Source organism: Microtus pennsylvanicus, chromosome 8, assembly GCF_037038515.1.
Source record: "Microtus pennsylvanicus isolate mMicPen1 chromosome 8, mMicPen1.hap1, whole genome shotgun sequence".
Classification (NCBI taxonomy): Eukaryota; Metazoa; Chordata; class Mammalia; order Rodentia; family Cricetidae; genus Microtus; species Microtus pennsylvanicus.
Genome location: NC_134586.1, coordinates 51,155,000 through 51,177,716, shown reverse-complemented (window position 1 = coordinate 51,177,716; position 22,717 = coordinate 51,155,000). Strand labels below are relative to the sequence as shown.

The 22,717-nt window shown below is 40.2% G+C and overlaps 1 pseudogene; it reads left to right on the top strand.

Moving 5' to 3' along the window:
- The first annotated feature begins 6,207 nt into the window (after positions 1-6,207).
- Positions 6,208-6,578, top strand: LOC142855518 (small nuclear ribonucleoprotein Sm D2 pseudogene; annotated as a pseudogene).
- Positions 6,579-22,717: the final 16,139 nt, after the last annotated feature.

The following is a 22,717-nucleotide window of genomic DNA, read 5'->3' as shown; positions in this document are numbered from 1 at the left end:
AATCTAAGGGTCTTGATCTGGTTCCCCTTTTCTGCCAGATAAAGAACTAAAATGCAGGAAGGTTCTTGAGCCTGACAAGTAGCAGTGGGAAACTCTTAAACACAATAGACAGAATCAACCAGTGCAGAAAGGCATTGGTTGGGTTGAAAAAACAGCACATGGCAAGGCACACAGAAAGGAAGAGCATCTGCAAAGCAGATGGGTGCTCAGCAGCGTGGCATCCAGTTTCTCTTTGAGGACCAGGGGTTTCCAGTGTCTTCAAGGAGTCGTTCTTCCCTAATTGCCAGTTTGAACAGGGATGGGAAAATCAGTATGAAGTAAAAATGTCCTGGTCTAGCCTTGAACTTATCCAAGCAGTCCACAGGCAGAAAGGTCTACTGGTGGGAGAAAATGCACACCAGGCATTTAGGCTTTTGTCTCTCGACAAGAGTGAGGAAGAAGGTGGAGGTTAGCCATCTTGATTATGTATCTGTGGCCGTGTTTTCTATCTGTCTCTCAACTAGGGATGTGTCTCACTCTTAGTTCCCCAGACACACATTTCAGTAACTGCTTGGATTTGAAATTTGCCTGCAATTTGCATGGATGTGAACATACTTAACAGCCACTGAAAGTGTTTGCCATTAAAGAAATTGGATAGCCAAATGGTCAATTAAGAACTGCCTGAGTTCAAGCCTGGTCCCATCACTATTTAACTAGCTATTTAACTACTTGTTCCTATGGACAATTGTTTCTATATTCCAGAATCCTCGTCAATAAAACCGTAGCCATGAGACAGGGTATAGGGGGAGTACATTACTATATGTAAAATGCCTGGAAAGGCGCCTAACTATTACACACACGTAACACAGAGTATTGCCTTTTATTGTTACCCAATTAAAGAAAATTAACTGTCTGTAAAACCTGCTTTTGGTTCAAGTTCAAAGGTAACGGAAGATAATTTAAAAGTACATCTGCCACACAAAGGATAGCTGTCTATAAGAGAGTACAGATGAATATCTACACCCTTTGAAGTTCACTTATTTCCCAGGTGAGAAATCCTGCAGGGGATTGGCTGTCAGTTAGCTAGGGACTCATAGACAATGTCTCAGTGAGGAGCCTGGAGCTATCTGTGGGTGAGGCATAAGGCTGCTACAGGAGCTGGATTCTAGAATTAGTTCTTACCGTTTAGATGGTCCAGTTTAGCAGAACCCTAGGCTCCAGTTTCCTGCATACGATGGAACTCATCACTACCTGGATTCATTGGCTCTGGGGACTGAATCAGAATTTTGAAATGTCTCAGCTCAGTGGCTAGTATGAGGTCTACACTCTCCTACTAACTCATCCCCCCCTCCTTCAAGGTGGTGATCACAGTCCACAAAGGAGTATCACTGCCTCAATTATTGTTTATTGCTTAAACACAAGAACCAAAACCTAACAAACCCAGTGGGGGACAGCTCAGTTGCTAAAGTGCTCATCTTGCCCATGCAAGGACCTGAGTTTGGCCCTTCTTGTCTGGAAAATGCCAGACATCATGGTGGTGACACTTGTAATCTCAGTTCTGGGTAGCCTAGTCTACTTGGTACCTTCCAGTCTATTGAAATGAGATGGACACTGAGGAAGGACACTGGAGCAACCTTCTCAGGTACCCCTATGAGACTCCCTACATGTAAACACACACACACACACACACACACACACACACACACACACACACACACCAGGTGGAAACAAAAGATGTAAGACACATGAGAGCCAGAGGCTGTTGCTAATTTGGATGATGCTTTTTCCATAATTCCATAAATACAATCCAGGACAAATCCTTCAACAGTGTCACCTCAAAGTGAAGAAAGGGAGTCCGGCACAAGAAAGGAGCAGAAGTCAGGAGGTGATTTTTGTGACAATAAACTTCTTTTTCTCCTTGCCTTTAATACAGCTTTTCAGCCTTAACTTTTTTCTCTCATTTAACAACTGCATTTTTTCTAAGTATAGGCATAGACTTACTGGCATAGGAGACTTACACACCAAAGGTCTAACACATTTATTCCACGTTGCTTCTTCCAACCAGGACTGGGAAGTCGGGCCAGTATATGTTTTGCCTCTAAGTTTCTCCGAGTAGCACACCCACTGGCTTCTTGAAGCATTTCTAAATGAGGTAATTTTATTTTACACAGCATTTCTTGTAAAAATTATTGTCTTTCTGTACATCTAATTAAAATAAAGATGTAATAAAGAATTTACTGTTTTAATTAGGGCATAGATCTTAAAGCAATTATGCCATCATTAATAATTCTTTAACAGTCTTTCTAGCAGAAGATGAACAAAAAGATTTTTAATCTGTGAAGAATCAATACGCATTACTCATTTACATTAACGAAGCCACACAAAGTAATCTGAGGCCTCATTAAATTATTTTGCCTGTACACCAGAGGAGTTCAGAGCCATTACCTATTTATAACTTAGTGGAACTTTACTTAAAAAGCAGAAATCTTATCTATGACTGGGTACTTGGGTCAGTGTCATTTAGATGAAGAACCAGATTTTAGCCATATGTGAGGAAGTTGAATTAAACAGAGAGAATGCTTAAAGGGAACTTAGTGATAAAAGACAGCCATGACTGTTATGGTATAACAAGCTCATCTCAACACTCTATTTGGAAGATGAGAATTTTACAAGTTTTCTTTTTAGGCTGTAACTAAGATCCCTCTCTCTGCCATACACATGCACACATGGACTTTCAAGTGAATTAGTATCCAGGAGACAATAGGTCCAATGACTTCAAAAGGCAATCTCTGGCAACTGGACTGTCCTCCAGCCAAACACTGTTGACTGTTTGCAAGCCCTCATGAAGGAGTAGTGATGGTTAGAAGACCCTCATCCGAGTACGCAGCATCCCTACTATCCTACATGCAGCACTGCCTTAATTGCATGTGGACTTGGAGAGGAGGTAGAGTACATACGTCAAGAGAGACTAGGGGAGGTAGCTCTATCTATTTAGCTGTGGGGAAGCCCTCATCCCTGTTGGATGAAAGCTTTTTAGAGGAGGCATATTAAAGGGAGAAGCACCCCCATCCCTGTAAGTAATCACTTACTAATGCTTTTTAAAGGAACCCCAATAAACTCATTGCTTCCCCCCAGAGTGGACTTTGGTGGATTTGTCCTTTGGTTTGTCATTGGGACTTTTGGAGAAGGTCCTGTCCCTGGAGCTAGCCTCTCGGTAAGCAAGATCATAGGCTTCCATGGCAACAGAGGACTTACAAAAAACATCATGATGACCATGTTTTACACAGTTAAGGAGGTATTTTTACTAGTGAGGAAATCTGGAGTCTGTAGCCACATTTCCCCACTTCTTACTTTGGAGCTTCTGAGTTTTGATTGGTAAGCCTTTTTTTTCTCTATTTTCTAAGATTTTCTGAAAAAAAGATAAACTATCTAAGTATTCCCTCAGAACTGCTTGGCTACATTTTTATAATTGCAAATTTTATCCACATGGCATAAGAGGCTTTGAAGCTGTTTCTCCAGTAGCTGAGTATGTCCACCACTTCTACTAAACACATCCTCCTTGGTTCTCAAGAGTTTCTCACTATTCTCTATTGTCCCCATGACTATTATATAACAGAAGCAGGTGGATTTATATTTCTCAGAAAAAAACCACAAATAATAAACAAACATGTAGAACAATTTTTATAGTAATGCAGGGATAGAGAGATGGTTCTTTCTTTGCAAGCATAAGGACCAAGCTCAGATCCCAGTAACCACCAAAACAGTGAGTGTCAGGCTGAGTGATTTTTGTTTTTGAGAGAATAAAATTGAGAATTATAGAGAAAGACATTTTGCTTCTTCTTTTGGCCTACATGTGGATTCACTCATCTACACACATGCATGTGCATGTGCAGACACACACACTCACACTCACTCATACACTCATGACAAAACTATTTTGTTTACTGAGAGAGAGATTTTATTTTTAAAGACAAGTGTAAAGTACTTCTGGAAAGCAATTTTGCTATGTGTTATTAAAACACACACATACAAGTTTCTGATCTCTAGTCTAGTCATTCTATTTTAAGATATCTTAATGGAATTCGTTTAATGTTTTGACAAAGAAGTTCAAAGATATTCATTTCACAAGTATTCTTGTCAGTGAAATATAATTTTAAGAAGCATAGATATTTTTATTAGAAACCTCGATTAAATTATGGCATACTATTCTCCAGAGTATTACATAAAGATTACAATAGTGGTGTTCAAGAATTTTTAATAAAATGCATTAGCATTTACAATGTTACAATGAGTGAAAAATAATACATATGCTTTAATTTCAAGAAGGCATAGAAAACTCCTCAAAGGAAGTATACAATACTGTCAGTTACATCCTTGAAAGTGGTGTTATAATTGCTATTTCAATTTTGACACAACAAGAATGAATTTTTACTGTAATCCTTAGAGATTAAAATCATAATTTAAAATTAAATCATGGCTACAGGTTGTAAATTGAACGAAACCAGAAGTATGGTATTTCAAAAATAAGTTTAGCCAAAATTACTATAGCAAAGAAGAAGGTGGGGGAGTAGAAATATAAAAGACAGAGTGAAACTGGGCCTGGCTTGAAGTTTTGAAACCCCAAATCCTACCCTCAGTGACACACTTCCTCCAACAATGGCCACATCTTCTAATCCCTGTCAAGTAGCACCATGCCCTAATGAGAGAGCCCATGGGGCCATTCTTATTCAAATCACCACAGATAAAATACAATAAAGAAAATAATGGAAAGAGACTATCCTACTGCTATAAACAAACTGTGAGGGAAGTGGGGGAAAAATGCGCCAGGAAGAATGACACAAAACCAAAATTTTGGATGACAGAGCATGAAGCAGAGGCTAGGAAAACTCTGACACCAGCCATCTGCCTCACTACCTATAGTCCTGAGACATGTGTGAAATACAACTGCCCTTCCAGGAGTAGTAGACTATCCTACAACCATGTCTTTAAACTCCAAAATTCCCCAGCCCAGTCTCAGAGAGTCCAAGACCTGGAGAGTCATGTGGTACCTCATAGGCGCTAAGCAGAACTGAATCTCAGTGGCACATGCGTATTCACACCAAGCTCTGGTACTGAGGCTGCTCCATACCTCTAAGACAAGTATATTCGTCGACAAGGATAAACATAAGCAACCATGGGTGTTGTAACATCAGAGCTTTGGACAATGAAATTGGAAAAAGTACATTTCAACCAAAATTCTGGTGAGATAAAGTTCACTTCATATTGACTAAGGACACAAATACCATGGATCTAACAGTTCTAAATACATATATATACACACACACATACTCTGGACATCGATGCATTCAATTCCATAAAATAAATACTACTGGATATAAAAACCCAAGATGATCTTAATACAATAGTAGGTGACATCAATATTCCATTCTCATTAGTAGTCATGTTATCCAGGCCAGAAATAAACAATAGCAACAACAGTTCAAAGTTTGATGTCAGTTAGGTCAATTGAACTTAACAGATACATACAGGCTATTCTTCCCAAACACTGTAGAATATATATTCTTCTAGGCAGTCCCATTTCCTAGACTAGTCTTTAAATAGACCACATTTTTGGATATGAAACAAGTCATAATAATTACAAGAACATTGTAGCTTGTATTTTGTGTGATTGATCACAATAATCTCTATTTCCTACTCTGTACTAACAAAAATTACTTTCTACTAACAAAAAATTAGTTCCATTTGGACCAAAAATCTTAATGTAAGATGTGAAACAATTGGAAGAAAACACAGACAAAATATTTCATGGTAAAGCATTGGCTCTGGTTCTCTGAAAAGGGCTCTAATCACTGAGGAAATAAAACTAAAAACTGACAGGTGGGATTACAGGGAATCAAAAATCTTCTGCACAGCAAGGCAACAAACAAGGAAAGAGAAGGCCTACAGAGCCACAGAGAAAATCTTTGCTAGCTATGTGTCTGACAGGATCCCTGTCTACATACATAGCAAACTTCAAAACTAAACACCAGGACTGACTCTATGGCTCAGTGGGTCAAGGCGCTCACCAAGCTGCATGGCCTGAGTTAAGTCTACAAAACCCACACAGTGAAAGGGGAAAACTGTGTCCTGATAGTCAGTTTGGTGCTCATCAACAGTTGAGTGGAAAAAGAACACACACAGCTTCTCCGGAGACCTGAGCAACGCGTTGGCAGCAGAAGCGATCTGCAAGCGAAACCTCCACCATGAGTCTCCTCAATAAACCCAAGAGTGAGATGACCCCAGAGGAGCTCCAGAAGTGGGAGGAGGAGGAATTCAACACAGACCCCCTCTTGGTGCTCACGCAGTCAGTCAAGAACAACACACAAGTGCTCATTATCTGTCGCAACAACAAGAAGCTCCTTGGGCGGGTGAAGGCCTTTGACAGGCACTGCAACATGGTGCTGGAGAATGTGAAGGAGATGTGGACTGAGGTCCCCAAGAGCGGCAAGGGCAAGAAGAAGTCCAAGCCTGTCAACAAGGACGGCTACATCTCCAAGGTGTTCCTGTGCAGGGACTCGGTCATCGTGGTGCTACGGAACCCGCTCATCGCCGGCAAGTAGAGTAGAGGCCACTTCCTTCCATGAGAGCCTGCTCCCTGCCTTGCCGAGCCCTGCCCAATGGGATGGAAATAAAACCCTGTGTTTTTTGTTGTTGTTTTTGTTTTTTTGTTTTTAAAAAGAACACACACAGAGTAAAGCTGTAAAGAATTAAATATCATGTTTAGGAAAACAAGCATAACTGAAGATCACATTAACTAAAATAAATCAAATTCATAAAAACAAATATTAAACTGGGAAGCTAAATCAGTCCTATATATGTTTGTCATGCAAACATGAAGACTTGAGCTCAATGACCTAGAAACTTCATAAAAAACAAAACAAAAAAAAATAAAAAAAACCAAGCCAACCCCCCCCCCCCAAAAGATCAAAGAACCAGGCATGGTGGTGCAGGCTTCTAATCCCAGCAGTGACACTTGTACATCAGTATAAACAAGCTGGTACCTGACCAATGAGAGAGTCCCCTGTCTCAAAACAAAAACAAAACAACATAAAACTAAAACAACAACAAAATCAACACCAAGGTGGGTGGCAACTGAGGAACAATCTAGATTATTCCCTGGCCTCTACATGCACATGAATATACATGTACAAGATCACACACACACACACACACACACACACACACACACACACACACACACGGGAAGTAGTAGAAGTGAGGCTGCCTGGGGGAATAAAAGGGACTAGCATAGGGGAAAAGATGCATGACTCAACATGGTCAAAGGGCATGGTGCACTTGTGCGCAAACATCTTTATGAAATCTGCCACCATGAACAAAAAATATATGCCAACACATGTAAAACAATTAAAAAGTACCATAGCTTAAATGTTGTAGAGAAACTTCAGAAGGAAAGCAGTGTCCACAAAGACTCACAGTCTTCTTCCTAAATTTTAATTAGTTCTTCTCTCTAATTTGTTCATTTGTTTATTTACCTGAGACAGGCTCTCATAGGCCAGCACTAAGGCCAGCATGTGGTCATCCGATACTGAAGACTCATGGTGTCCTGGGCACTAAAGAATAACTTAGGCATGTTGAATTCAGAACTTTTTTTTCATTTTTTAAAATTGTTTTTATTGAGCTATATATTTTTCTCTGCTTCCATCATTTACTCTGCCCCCCAACCCCCCCGTCCTCTCCCATGGTCCCCATGCTCCCAGTTTACTCAGGAGATCTTGTCTTTTTCTACTTCCCATGTAAATCAGATCCATGTGTCTCTCTTAGTTAGAGTCCTCATTGTTTCCTAGGTTCTCTGGGATTGGGGTTTGTGGGCTTTGCTTTATGTTTAAAAGCCACTTATGAGTGAGTATATATTATATTTGTCTTTCTGGTTCTGGGTTATCTCACTCAATATGATGTTTTCTAGATTTACCCATTTGCCTGCAAATTTCATAATGTCATTATTTTTTCCACTGTGGAGTACTCCATTGTGTAAATATACCACATTCTCTATTCATTCTTCAGTCGAGGGGCATTTAAGTTGTTTCCAAGTTCTGGCTATGACAAATAATGTTGCTGTGAACATAGTTGAGTGCATGTCCTTGTGGTATGATTGATTGTGGTATATATCCTTTGGGTATATACTCAAAGGTGGTATTGTTGTGTCTTGCAGTAGGTTGTTTTCTAATTTTCTTAGAAATCACCATACTGATTTCCAAAGTGGCTGTACCAGTTTGCGCTCCCATTAGCAATGGAGGAGTGTAAGATGGTAAATTAGAAAGATTTTCCTTTACTTTATTCCTGGAGGAGAACTTAAGAGAAAGTGAAATCCATATTTTCCTTAGAACAAGTTTCAGTTTCCTTCCTTTGTCTTCTTGTCCCCTTTCCATTTCTTGTACTTACTTCTTTTCCTCCCCTCTCCCTCCCTCTCTCCTTCCTGACCTCCCTCCCCCTTTTCCCTTCCATTTTTTTCTCCCTCCTTCCCTTTCTAATTCTTGACATAACCTCACTACATACCTCAGGCTGGCTGTAACCCACAGTCTTTCTGTTGTAGCCTCCTACTGGGGTTGTAGACACATGTAGCATGCTTCCTTATGATCTTAACCTGACATGTCTCTATTACTGGCTCTCAAATAAATTATTATGTCATTTACATAACAAAAAGAATAACTTAGGCACATTAGAGTGGTTTTACCCAAGTTTAACCTGAAATTTCAAACCTGTAGGAACACAGACATGTTGGCATCTGGAATAAATCAGATTGATGGCTTCAGTAAAGGGGCACAACCTTGGATAAAATAACATGCTATTGATATGTGAGTTGAAAATAAAATACATTTATTCTGGTTAATTCCAGATTTAAATAAGTTACAAACCTAAAAAAATATTTTAAATGTCTTTAAGGCATGTCCAATGGTTAATTAATAGAAATATTCCTTATAGAAATATTTATGTTGAAAACACAAACATTTAGGTCTATTAACAGTTGAGACTTTTTATATAACTCATGTTTCTGTACAATAAAACCTCTTCACATTATCTTAGAGTAGGTTGTCACAACATTTAATGACAGATAGTTTAGCAATAAATAAAAATGTGGTTATAGGATTGAAGACTTTTAAAATACAAAGTTCTAATCATAAATGTACAAAACCTGGAAAAATTTTGCACCCAAATAATTAAAAAGTTTTTATTCTCTTTAGTTTGTCAATTTCTTATGACACACACACAAAGCATTTTCCAAAATATTGCCAATTTACACACCCACGAGCCATCAAACAAATTACATTAATAATGAAGACAGGCTTGTTAAATATGCATTGAAAATGTCATGAGGGTTGGAAAGAAGAGGCAGTGGGTAAAGGGTTTGCCATACAAACCTGATGACCTAAGTTTGAATCCCCAGAACCTCATAAGGGTCAGACCTTTTAGAGCGCACACTTGTTATCCCAGTGCACCCCCAAGGGAGATGGTAGCCAAACAGGAGAGACTGGAAGCTTCAGCTGGTGGTTGCAGCAGCGAACATTAAGAGACACAGTCGTAGGCAAGGTGGAAGGTAAGGACGAACACCAAGTTTGTCTTTCGGCTGCCACGTACATGCTGTGCCACACACATGCCCATACTCACACATACACACACAACACAGAATGAGTCATACACAAAAGACTTTTTTTTACAAAGCATCATAAATGATGGTATGTCTCAATGGCTGAGCTATTCATTTACAGAAGCAGAGGCAAAAATGCCATTGTTAGTTGTCTAGCTAGGTTTGCTGCTGTTTTCGCTGATGGTAGTATATAATATATATATTACATACACACACAAGACTTCTAAGAAAGTCAGGTCTTCAGAGGGACTACTGTTTGAACATATGCTGGGTAAGTGTTCCACCACCAAGCAGCACCTGCCCCAGGAGACTTCTGATTATGCAAAGGTAAAAGCTCATTGCTGATTGGGGATTGAACTGAAACTTGAGGGAGCTTGTCTGCTGTGATGCGTGCAGTACACTGTGTTGAGCTGCCCTTGGGTTCTTCTTAGCTGAGACATGAGAACAGAATCAGGGAGATGGTGAGAGGGCGCTGGCTTTCTCTTTCTCCCTTGGCTGAACCAGGGATGGCAGAACCGTTGCCTTGGAGACTGAGAACTCTTAGATTTCGCATATGCTGAGCAGACTTAGGGGTGTTACAAGTAAAACAAATGATCAGAAAATCTTGGCCTTCCAAGTTCCTGGAGCTTTGGATCTGCTTTGAAATTTAAGACAGAGTAACTGCAAACAAGGTAAGCTATGCTCCTTGCCAACAAATATTAGGGAGCTAAGATTGCAGAGGCCTGATGATAGAAACATCACTTGGAGGATTAAAATTTATTTAGAATTCACTTTGATTTAGAGGGCAGTGTAGAAACTGTTTGAATGTCAGCTGACAAAGTTTCCTACATCAGACTGGCATGCATTTCTCTTTGATAAAAAGCAAACCCCAAACCAAAAAGCTACGGAGAAACCCTGTCTCAAAAAAAAAAAAAAACCCAAATAATAGTGGTCAAAGCATTGGAACATGTTACAACATGGGATAGCAAGGTAGCCTTTGACTGTTGTCGGGGTTTCTGTCCTGCCTGGTCCTCACAGTCTTTATGTCCCAAAGAAATCACACAGGGGTCTACATTAGTTATAAACTGATTGGCCCATTAGCTCAGGCTTCTTATTAACTCATAACAACTTATATTAGCCCATTATTCTTATCTGTGTTAGCCACATTCTCCACATGGCTTGGTACCTTATTCAGCAGGGCAGTCATATCTTCTGTGGATGGGTCACAACTGCAAACAGAGCTTCCTCTTCCCAGAATTCTTTGTTCTCATTGACCTGCCTCTACTTCCTGTCTGGTTGTCCCACCTATACTTCCTGCCTGGCTACTGGCCAATCAGCGTTTATTTAAAATATAATTGACAGAATATTGACATTTGTCCCATATCACTTGACTTTAGCTTTTCTAACAACTATGCAGAGACCTAATCTGCTCTTTCTAATTCTGCCTACCATGACAGATAGGAATTTTGTCCTATAGCGCCAAATCACAACACTGTATTTGCATTCAAAGGCAGAATGAAAAGGAAGAGATAGGTGCAGTTAATGTGTTTAGAGAGAAAGCAAACAGTCCTACATAGGCCTCCCCTATGAAAACATAACTAGCCATAACATTTTATATTCTCTCTCTCCCTCGTGTGTGTGTGTACACAGAAAAAGACTATGCCATGCCTCAAACCTTTTGTTGTTGGTACTCAGGGATGATACCGCCCTCCTTACTGGAGAATGTGGGGTTTTCCATGAATACTACCAGAGGATGGATAAAAGCTAGGACTTGAGAAGGCATTCTGATGCAACCCTTGAAGAATAAAAACAACTTCATATGGAGAGGAAGAAAGAAAAGCACCAGGTATTCTGAGGGTGTGGGGGATGAAGATGGGGAGGCAGGAGACTGTTATGAACCTCAGTGAATGAAGAAGAGGGCAGCAGAAATGGAGTCACAAGAGTGTAGAATGGAGAGACACAGTCCTCCCAACACCATTTCCCTGGTTGTCCTAGAGCACACTGCAGTCACAGAGGATACGTGCTACCAAATGGCGAATTCCAGCAGGAGGATACAATTATGGAGCTATAGTGGTTGGTATAAGGAATGATACTCCACTCAACCGGTTTTCCATCTTTATTTTTTTACTTCTCAAAGGTTAAAGTAAGTCTACCCAAACAAGCTTTAAGAGTTCAAGTAAGAATCCCACTAGGTTCCTACCATGTGATCTAAGTCACATGGATCAACAATGACTTGATAGACACCCAGCATGTCACCTGACTGGGGATGTAGCTCAGCTGGTAGAACACTTGTCCAGTACTCATTAAGCCCTGAGTTCAACCTTCATCCCTGTCTAAACCAGGGGTTAAGGTCCACACCTGCCATTGCAGCACTCAGAGGTGAGGGCAGGAGGATTAGAAGCCCAAGGCCATTCTCTGCTACAGAGTTCAAGGCAAACCTGAAATCTCAAAAGAAAGGAAAGAAAGAAGAAAGTGGGAGCCCTACAAGTATAATAAAAATGACTGAGTCAGGGAAAGATTGTGGAAATAATCAAAAGGCACCTTTCTCCATGGTAAATTCTGCTGCATGGAAAAACACTGAGGAACTTCGGCATGGATACAAGCTGCTTTGGGTTTTGCTTTCCCCCATAATGTTCATAATTAATTTTGTTGACATAAATCCACAAGAGTGTACAGAGGAATGGCACTGTGCTGGTGAGAAGACAAACTCATGCTTGCCCAATCCCCGGGAGAAATACACCCAGATCACTCACCCATGTGAGAACAGTGCTTCTGTGCCTCAAGGTCAGCAGAACTTCTGGTTAAAAACAAACGAGAAGCCAGTGCAAGATGCAAATACAGGAAGGTCACATTATGCATTCAGTTCGACCAGCACCGCAGACAAAATCACATTTAAAAAATAGATGTGAAACTCAAAGAACTCTTTCTTGTGCTCTCTCTAGTTAGAACTACTTCATCCTCTGGAGAAAGTCCAGCTTTGAGAAAAGTGCATAATTTTCTTTGTACACACACACACACACACACACACACACACACCAGAAAGATGAGATGATTTCAAGAGGTACATGTTAAAATCCAGAGCTAGAGGGCTTGAGAGATAACTCAGTGGTTTAGAGCACTTACTGTCCTTTAAGAGGCCCTGAGTTCAAGTTCAGAACAATCATGTTGGGTGGCTTACAAATGCCTGTGAATTCAGCTTCTGATGTCCTCTACTGGATTCTGAGAGTACTGTACTCCACACACACACACACACACACACACACACACACACACACACACACACACACACAGACACACACACACACACACAAATTATGTTTTGAAAGCTATCTACATTTTGGGAATCCACAAATTAACACATTACAAATAGATTTTGTCTTCGTAATAAAAGCCCAATAAATCAAAAAAGAGGACATTTTGGCCAATATTTCCATTGAAATTTTGACTCTTTTAAAAGAAATTCTGAGATGATTTTATGGGATCAGTTCTTTTTTACTTGTTCTAGGAAAGTCTTCTATATAAGGACATCATTACTCAAAGCCCAGTGGCCCCAGCCCCACCTTATTAAATAGACCATATAGACTAATTGAAAGACATGTAGTATCTTTGTACGATATGAACAGAAGTCAAGATATGTAGATACAGGGAGGTCAAATTTCCTCTGAAGGGATTCCCTGAATTCGTTCTGGGATCTAGGAGTTCATCCGGATAAAAGGCTCCCATAGTAAAGCGGGTGGACTCTGAATGAAGCCTGCAGGCCAGTTAACAGTAAGATATCAGTGTATCTTCTTTCTGATGAATGTACCTTGGCTATATGAGACATTTCCACTGTAAAGGAAATGACGAACAATGTGTGGGAGTCACTGTCTCTGTGCACAACTCTCCCTGCAAATCAAGCTAATCTCAGACAACAAGCTTACTTGAATAGCTTCTCCCCAGTTCATTGATTTTAGAGGATGTCTGGGCCATGCCCTTGACAGAATGCATGTGTCACCATCCTACTGGGGTTACCAGGCGACTTTTTTTGGACTCTTTAATCAGTGCTTGCTGAATTCGATTCTAGGACAAGCACAGCACAGGTGCCCTGGTTGGAAATCTTGTGATTTGATTTGTTGCTGCTGAGATTTTTGGTAAGGGGCTTGGCCTGTCAGTGTGTGTCTCTCTTTATCTCTACTTCAAAGCCTCCTTGGAGGGGGACACCATCTTGATCATCTCTAGTGTTTACACTGGGGCATCCAAAGGGAGCCTGGGAGGAGTGAGTATGTCTGGGCAAGGGTTTGATGCTGCCTCATCTCAGCCTCTTTATTTATAGAAAGATCTGTGGGATGGTTAAAAGGGGAAAGTGTTGTAGCACATCTCAGGGCATCAGCACAAGCTGGGGGCTTAGCCTGCATCTTCTTTAAGCACATCTCACATGATATTGTGTTTAATTTCAACCTTGAAATACTTTCTAAATACTTATCATATATAATACCCAATTCTAGACATTTCTTAGTAGTAACTCATTGAATTACCAGGACCCAATTAATTGCTACTGTTACCCCCATTTTACAAATGAGAAATAAAGATACAAATAATTTGCCAATTTGAAATAGCTGCCAAGTGGAAGAACCTGGAATTTGTAGCCTTACAGTCCTGTGCAACGGTCTACATTCTAGTAACAAACTGTACAACAGCAGATACAATGCTTGCCGTGTCTACCGAGCTCTCCTGGGTGTATTTAGCACACAGAAGGTGCTCGCTCACATTCTGACTGACTGAATATATGTAACTGGTATCCCTTTGTGGATGTATGCTGGCTTGAATATCTGCCATACGATCTCCCAGCAGCCCTGGCAATGCAGAAGGGAACTAGCATTCTCTAGAGTTTCCTGTGTTTTAGTTCCTGTGTTTGAAACGTTTGACTCTCATCTAGGCCTTCAAATCATCTTGTAAAGTGCACAGTGGCGTTTCCTTTCCCTAGAGTGGTCAAAACCCAGAGAGGATGCTTGGCTTTCCCAAATCACAGAACTGGCCACAAGTCCAGAAGAACCAGACTCCTGTTTCCAGAGGTCAGAATTTCCCCCGAAATCTTTAGCGTTCTTCATGTGCTCAGTACTGGGAATGTACCAAAGAGGGTCTTTCTGCCTTGGACATGGGTCAAGTCTTCCCGAGTGCTCCTGTACTCTTGCACTATAGTCCCTGGCTAGCCTTTCCCACTATAATCCCTGGCTAACCTTTCCCACTATAGTCCCTGGCTAGCCTTTCCCACTATAATCCCTGGCTAGCCTTTTCTTCTGCCATAGTCTTTTCAGTGCATTAATCATTTTTGACATCATACTACACTTGACTGCTTGCTGATTGTGCATTCATCCAATTGGTAAGTTCTGTGGAGTCAGGGAATGTGTTTGCCTTGGCGGCCACTGTACTGCAGGTACCATCACAGATTAGCATTCTCATGACAGCACAGGTATTCAGAAAATCATTCCTACATAGGTGAATGGGCATGCAGGACCTTCCAGGAACAGTTTAGTATTACCAACCTTATAATGTATGATAAATGATAATAGCCCCATAGGCATAGGCTTGAATTCTTGGTACTATTTCGGAAGGATTAGGAGGTGTGGCCTTGTTGGAAAAGACACATCACTGGAAAGGCTTTAAGTTTTCATACACCCATACAATTCTGTTAGCTCTCCTTGACTGTGCTTGTGAATCAAGATGTAAGCTACTGCTATGATTTGATGCTTCCTTGACTTCTGCCATGCTTCCTGCCATGATGGGCATGGACTCGAACCCTCTGGGACCATGAGCCCCAAATTAAATACCCTTTATGAGTAGCCTTGGTCATAGCATTTTGTCACAGCAATAGAAAAGTAATCTATAAAACAATGGTTAGAAGTGTACTCTTTTATCAGCAGGAGGCTAGGCCCAAAGTTTTAGCTATTCAATAAGGTAACATGGTTCGGAAAACTGAGCAAAAAATGTTGGTTCCAGCTAGAGCAAAGCAGGACAGCCAAAGGTCAGCACCAGCCCAGATACTTGGGATAAGAATGTCCTTCAAGTAGTCCAAATAGCACCACCATCGAAGGCTAAACAGAGCCCTGGTACTCACTCCTAAATCTTCCACAAGCTTAGAAACATCCCCCTGCTCTTGATCACAGGCTGCCATAATTTACCTCTCATTTTTCTATCAGGAAACAATTGACCTTGATTTATTTTTATCACTTTATTTATACATCTCCTGCAAGACTGAAACATTGATTTTCCTGGGAGTTAATGTTAATAGGATCAATAAACCACAGCAAACATGCATCAAAGTGTTATTTCTTCACTCTAACCCGGGGCAGGCGGCACTGCCGGCAGACGGATTGGTGAAATCCACCTTGTGAGGCCAACTGGGGAGGTGGTAGGAAGCATCTCTCCTTGTAAATCATGAGTGAGCTTGAGCACACTGCTGACAGGGAAAACACACCAACCGCAGAACACTGAGGGCTTCGTAGAGTCAGATTTGAATGATGTCTGCTTCTTTTTGTCTACATATGTGTACATGCAGGTATTGTATTGTATGTGTGTGTGTGTGTCTGATGTGTGTGTGTGTGTGTGTGTGTGTGTGCATGCTCATGCATGAGGAGGCAAGACTTGGTTAACCTTGAGTATCATCTCTAATTGCTTTCCACCTTATTTTTTGAGAAAGGGTTTCTCACCTGCCTGGGACTCACCAATTCACTTAGGCTAGCTGAGTCCCAGAGATCCATAAGTCTCTGCCTTCCAGCACTGGGATTATAAGTGTGTGCCCCCATGAGGAGCTTTTTATGTGGTTTCTGTGGTTTCAACCTCAATAAGGTCAAGTATTTACTTACTGAACCATCTCCCTTGTCCTGAAAAGTATGTTGAATAAGAGCCACTAAGGCTGGAACACAGGACAAAGGCACAGAGATGCATGTCATTAGAAGAACTAGCTCCTTCCTTTGTTGGAATCCTATTTTGAGTGATGGGGGAGAATTGGAACAAACCAATTCCCAGGTAGCCTCAGCTTTCATCTACTTTGGGAAGCTTCTGGTCCCAGTCTGACTGTCACAGGCAACTACAAAGGAACCAGAGAGCCCACCACCTAATGGCAAAGTGAAGTAGGTTTTGTAGACCCCTTCCAGTATAAATATGTTTCCTTTCTTCTTTTTTCTAGACTCAAGTGCTACCTAAGCTAGAAGACCTGCTATAACAAAGGCACGGAGCAAATCCTTCACACTGTTGATATTGGCAGAATCTCTATCTGACTACCTTAGGGAACTAAGTCCTTCAATCCCAAGGCAAACATCCTTAGAAGCACATAAGAAGGGCACATGTGCTAGAACAGAGGGCCACCTTCCCATGTGTTGTTCAGCAGTTTCCTCTGAGACTAAAATCTTCCCTCTTGGAAGGAAACCTTTTAAGACATGGGATCTGAACAGAGAGGTGAAACAGCAGGATGTTCTAAGGGGAGATGAAATGCTCCATCCCGCAGGGAAGAGTTTCTGAAATTAACCAGATTAACTAGGTCCCTCTCCCCAATAGCATCTAAACAGTAAGAACTGCTGAGAGTCACTCTCAGAAAATCCAATTTGCCGGAAAGACTCTCAGGTAAGCCCACCTGCCTCAAAGAGGCTCAGAGCAACTGAGCTAGTAGGAAAATTTCGGACTGAATAATAGGAGAAAGAAGAACCTGACATGTAACTTTCCCTGCTTCTTGACTGTGGGCACAGAGTGGCCAGGCACTGCTCACTCCTGCCCCCATACTTCTTCCTCTGTAATGAAGAATATCTGCTCAAACTGTAACTCAAAACATGCACTTCCTTCAGTTACTTTTTGCCTTGCATTTTTATCTCAGTGATGAGGAAAGTAACACACTCATTAATGTACTCTGGGGTGGCTACTAATTGTGTGACAGGTAAGTAGTGCTACTATAAACAGCGAAGCATGAATCCCTCTTTAAGACGCCAGTTTCCATTCTTTCTAGATATTATCCTGCTATAGTTTGGACTTGAAATGCCTCCAAATGTTTATGCATTTAAGGCTTGGTCCTTACTGGTGGCACTATTAAGAAGTGAGTGGGAAAAAAAGCCGGGTGGTGATGGCACATGCCTTTAATCCCAGCACTCTGGGGACAGAGGCAGGCAGATCTCTGTGAGTTTGAGGCCAGCCTGGTTTACAGAGCAAGTTCCAGGGCAGACACCAAAGCTACACAGGGAAACCCTGTCTCAAAAAAAAAAAAAACCTGAAACAAAAAACTGAGCAGATTATGAGGACTCTGACAAGATCATTGGGTTGATTAGGTATTAAAATTTCAAGAGATTCGCAAAACATTACAGGTTATTGCTGCTGCCCTTGGCTTCCTTAAAGCTCAGTTGTTATCAGTTGTTCTGAAGCTACAAACCTTTCACACAGTTCTTCATGTTGTGTTGACTTCCAACCTTAAAATTATTTTCACTGATACTTCATAACTGTAATTTTGCCACTGTTATGAATCATAATGTATATATCTGATATTCAGGGTATCTGATAACATAGATACATAGTCACAGACCATTGTGAAAAGCTTTTTGACCTCTTCTAAAGGGGGTCACGACCCACAGATTGAGAACCATTGTTCAAGAGGCTGACGATAAGTCCCTATTGTCAAAGACACTGCATTCTTCATGCACAGGACCTGGAGGAGTGAGCTGGATCTGATGTAAAAGTTTCCTCCCTTAGGGCTAGCTCTCATAGTACTAGAAGGTGCCATGCAAGTTCCCAAGGGAGGGAAGCAATCAGCCATCCTATGCAGCTCTGATGCTTATGGACTGCACAAACAAGCAGAATGACACACACACCTTGGCAGTAGCCAACAGGTCTCTAATTGGACTCAAGGTATGTGCACCAAGATGAAGCCATGTCTGGAGTTGGAAACCTAGCCAAACATCCAGGGCTAGTGTCATCATAGATCTTGAATGAGAATCTACAACATCTCCTTTATGAAGCCAGAATGATTGCCAAGTAAACTCTAAATATTTATCCTTATACCTACAGATAAGTATAGGTCTCAACTCTCTCTCAAAAAAAAGAAACATGTATTTGCATTTTAGACCACTATAAGAAACCACAACTAACAAAATGCTGAGAACAAGTGATCATGTTCTCAACTGACACAGCTACAATATAACACCTGCACCTAAGGCACAGGCATCATAACAGAAAAGGGGCAGAAGAATTTTAAAATTTCAGAGGAACAGAACATTTGCTGTGAGATTGTGACTCCTAAAAATGTCAGAGAAGCTATGTCCATAAATTTTCACCACCATGACTGCCTAAATAAGACCCAAACAAAGATGACCCTAAGAATTATGTTAATATGGAATAGGTTAATTTCATAAGGCCCAACCCTAGACAAAGAAAGATAATCAACTAAGAAATGCTGAGAGCAGGGGAAATAATCTTCCCCAGGAAGGAGCACACCGATTGGTTATCAAATACCAAGTGACCATCATTGAAAACATTGACACATAAATAATATTATATAAACTGAGCAGGTTATATTAATATATTTAGGTATATACAACAAATTTAAAGAAAAAGAGGTCATGAATTTGAAAGCTAGGGGGTACATAGGAAGGAGTAGGAGAAGAAAAGGTGTGATTTGAATAGGTATGGCCCCCATAGACTCATGTGTTTGAATTCTTGGCCTATAAGGAATGGCACTATTAGGAGGTATGTCCTTATCGGAGTAGGTATGTATGGCCTTGTTGGAGGAAGTGTGTCACTGGGGGTGAGCTTTCAGGTTTCAGATGCTCAAGTTGTGCCCAGTGTGGAAGTCTTTTCATGCTGCCTTTGGATCCAGATATAGAATTCTGAGGTCTTTCTCCAGTACCAAGTCTATCTGTACACCTCCATGTCCTGCCATGCTGATAATAAACTACACCTATGAAACTGTAAGCCACCCAGTTAAATGGTTTCATTTATAAGAGCAGCTGTGGTTATTCTGTCTCTTCACAGCAATAGGAACCCAAGACAGAAGTAAAGGAGAAGTGGCAGTAATATTTTAATTCCATTTTTTTCAGTTTTGATGGCCTTATTGGGAGATAGTAGAAATTAGGAGATGGAATGTCATTAGAGGAGGTAGACCAGAGGGGGAGATACCTTTGGCATGTCATGTTTCTAGACCCTTCTTACTATTTACTCTCTTCTTAGACACCATGAGGTAAGCAACTCAGCCCCACCACACTTTCGCCACCACAAGCCTCATGCCTTGTCATAGGCCAAGCAAGGCCTGAGAGCTTTGGCCTGAATGCCAAATAATTATTTTTTTCTTTAAGTTGATTTCCCAGATATTTTGGCATAGATGTAAAACTGATTCATACACAGAAGTTAAAGAACTGTCTAGTATGGTGGTATAGGAGGTTATTCTTTTTATGTGTTGCTTTCATTGGTTGAATAAAGAAACTGCCCTGGCCTAGTTAATAGGGTAGAACTCAGGTAGGAGGGGAAGACAGAACAGAATTCTGGGAGGAAGAAAGCAGAGACAGGCAGATGCCATGAATCTCTGGCCTGAGAGGGATGTGGGTTAGAATCTTGCTGATAAGCCACAGTCACATGGTGATACACAGATTTAATATAAATAGATTAATCAAGACATGAGAGTTAGCCAATAAGAGCCTAGAGCTAATGGGCCAGGCAGTAATTTAATTAATATAATTTCTGTGTGGTTATTTTTGGTGTAAGCTAGCTGGGCGGCCAGAACAAAAAGCAGGCCTGCTTCTCCTACTACAGTATGGTTGTTATTTTTAATTTTTTTCCAGGAACTAGTTTATTGTCTTCCACAGAAACTGTATCACTAAAACCCAAGAGTGTACAATGATTTAAGAATGACTACTTTACATTGGTATGAACTTTGGTTTATTGATACAAATTTAAAGGTAAATTTTGTTATATGTATATTTCTATTCTTGTTTAAGATATTATGCTTATATAGCTATTAAAATATAATGTATAATTAGAAATTATAGACAAATAGTGAGTCATCTATAACAGTTAAACTTGTGGTCATGTTAGTTAGCTTTTCTAAATATACAGAGATATATTTTAAATGGATAGGTATTCTTCAAACCTTTCAAATACCTACAGAATATGGTGTTTAAAATGTTTTAATAACTTAGACTTTTCTCAATAGTGAGACATGTCTGCTTCTGGCAGCATCAATTACTTCAGAGAGGTTGATGGACATTGAAAAAACTCATTATGGAATTTGCCTTCAATGTAACAAGGAGAGCCATTTAGGCTAAAAACTGCTCTTGCCTGAACTGCTTAATGGTATGCTATGTGAACTGGATATGCAGGACCCACAGAAAAGTGACTGTTAAACTTTCTAAAAGATGGGATGGTTTTTCAGGGTTCCTGTTTCACAGAAGAAACTGCCAGACATTCTGCACTACAAAGAAGAAAGCAACTGATGGACTTTGGCAGTACAAGGCAGAACAGATATTCAAATTTCCTGCTTCACTGAACTCTGCCATATAGTATAGGCCTATAGGATGAAGATGGATTCCCCAATGTTAGAAAAGAACTTTGGGTAAATATCCAGGCAATGAGATGTCTCTATCATTTTTAGAACTTTGGAAGTTGCTTATAATACACTTTCTTCTTACGTAGGTAATATTATATCCTTCTGGGGTCTTTGATGGAGTTGAAGACTGGATATTTATAATTATAGTTTTCCTTAGTTATGATAAAAGATAAATTAGATATCACAAAGATAGGATATATGATAGAATCTTTCCCTTAATTTGCCAAATGTAAATGGACTAAATATTGTAACTATAATTCTTGCATAACTGTTTTGTCTATGTAATTTTCTTCCTTTATAGTTAAATAGTAAAAGGGAGATGATGTGGGATATTCTTATGAATATGTGTTTCTTTATTGGTTGATGAATAAAGCTGTTTTGACCAGTGGCTTATCAGAATAAGGCCAGGTGAGAAATCTGAACAGAGATAAAGAGAGAGAGTAGGTGGAGTCAAGGAGATGTCATGTAGTTGCTGAAGGAGAAAGATGGTAGAATATTACCAGTAAGCCATAGAGTCATGGCTATACACAAATGAATAGAAATGGATTAATTTAAGAGATAAGAGCTAGCAAGGAATATACCTGTGCCATTGGCCAAACAGTATTGTAATTAATACAGTTTCTGTGCCATTTTTTGGGTCTGGGCAGCTGGGAAACAGAAGTGAAGTCCCTATCAAAAGTACAAAGGTTACAAAGTCTCCACAACCTTGCCAACACTCATTAATTTCCAGTTTGTATTTTAACCTTATTATGTGTGTGTGGTTTTCAGCTTATTCTTATTTTCCTAGTTTGCTTGAATATCTTTTCTTCCCACAGATTAATCCTTTGCATATGTATGTTATCTGGACATTAAAATATCTTGTGGTACTCTAAATTTTTGCTTTAATGTCTGCATCTTCAGAGACAAACAAATAAATAAAAAAGCAAAAAATTCAGTGTGTGTAAACATTTCCCCATCCAGGAATACAACTTAATAATCAACAAAATACTGCTAGATTCTATTGGATAAACTAGATGGCTTTGTGTCTTTTCCTTGTTACTATTTGCTTCTCTGATTCCAACTTTCTAATCTGAAAAGGAAGGGGAAATAATAACTTATGTTTCGTTTGAGGAAACTGTTGAATGAAAATGCTTAGTGTGTGAAAGTTCATTGTAAAGCTCTGCAATGGGAAATCATTGCTTCTACTCATCAGCATCTGCATTAAAAGCCCTGTATTTTCTGAAACAGCATATCAATGAACAAAAATAGTTTTAGGTATGGAGCCCATCACTGTTTGGGCTGTGTGATCTTAAACTCTTCATCTTAGTCTACAACACAGATGACAACTGAGGTTTCCATCATCTATATCATGTGCATCACTTGAATGTTGCCTGTGATGACCACTCACTCTGATTGTGTGACTTTTGCACATCTTGACTAGTGGACTCCCAGCAATGAACATCAATGGAATGACAACGATAAGATGTCCAGAGAACAGTTGCTCAAAATTGCCCAGTTCCTTCTGCCTGAGAATCTTTTCTAGCTTCTATTAGTATACCAATCCCTCCTTCTGTAGTCAATAT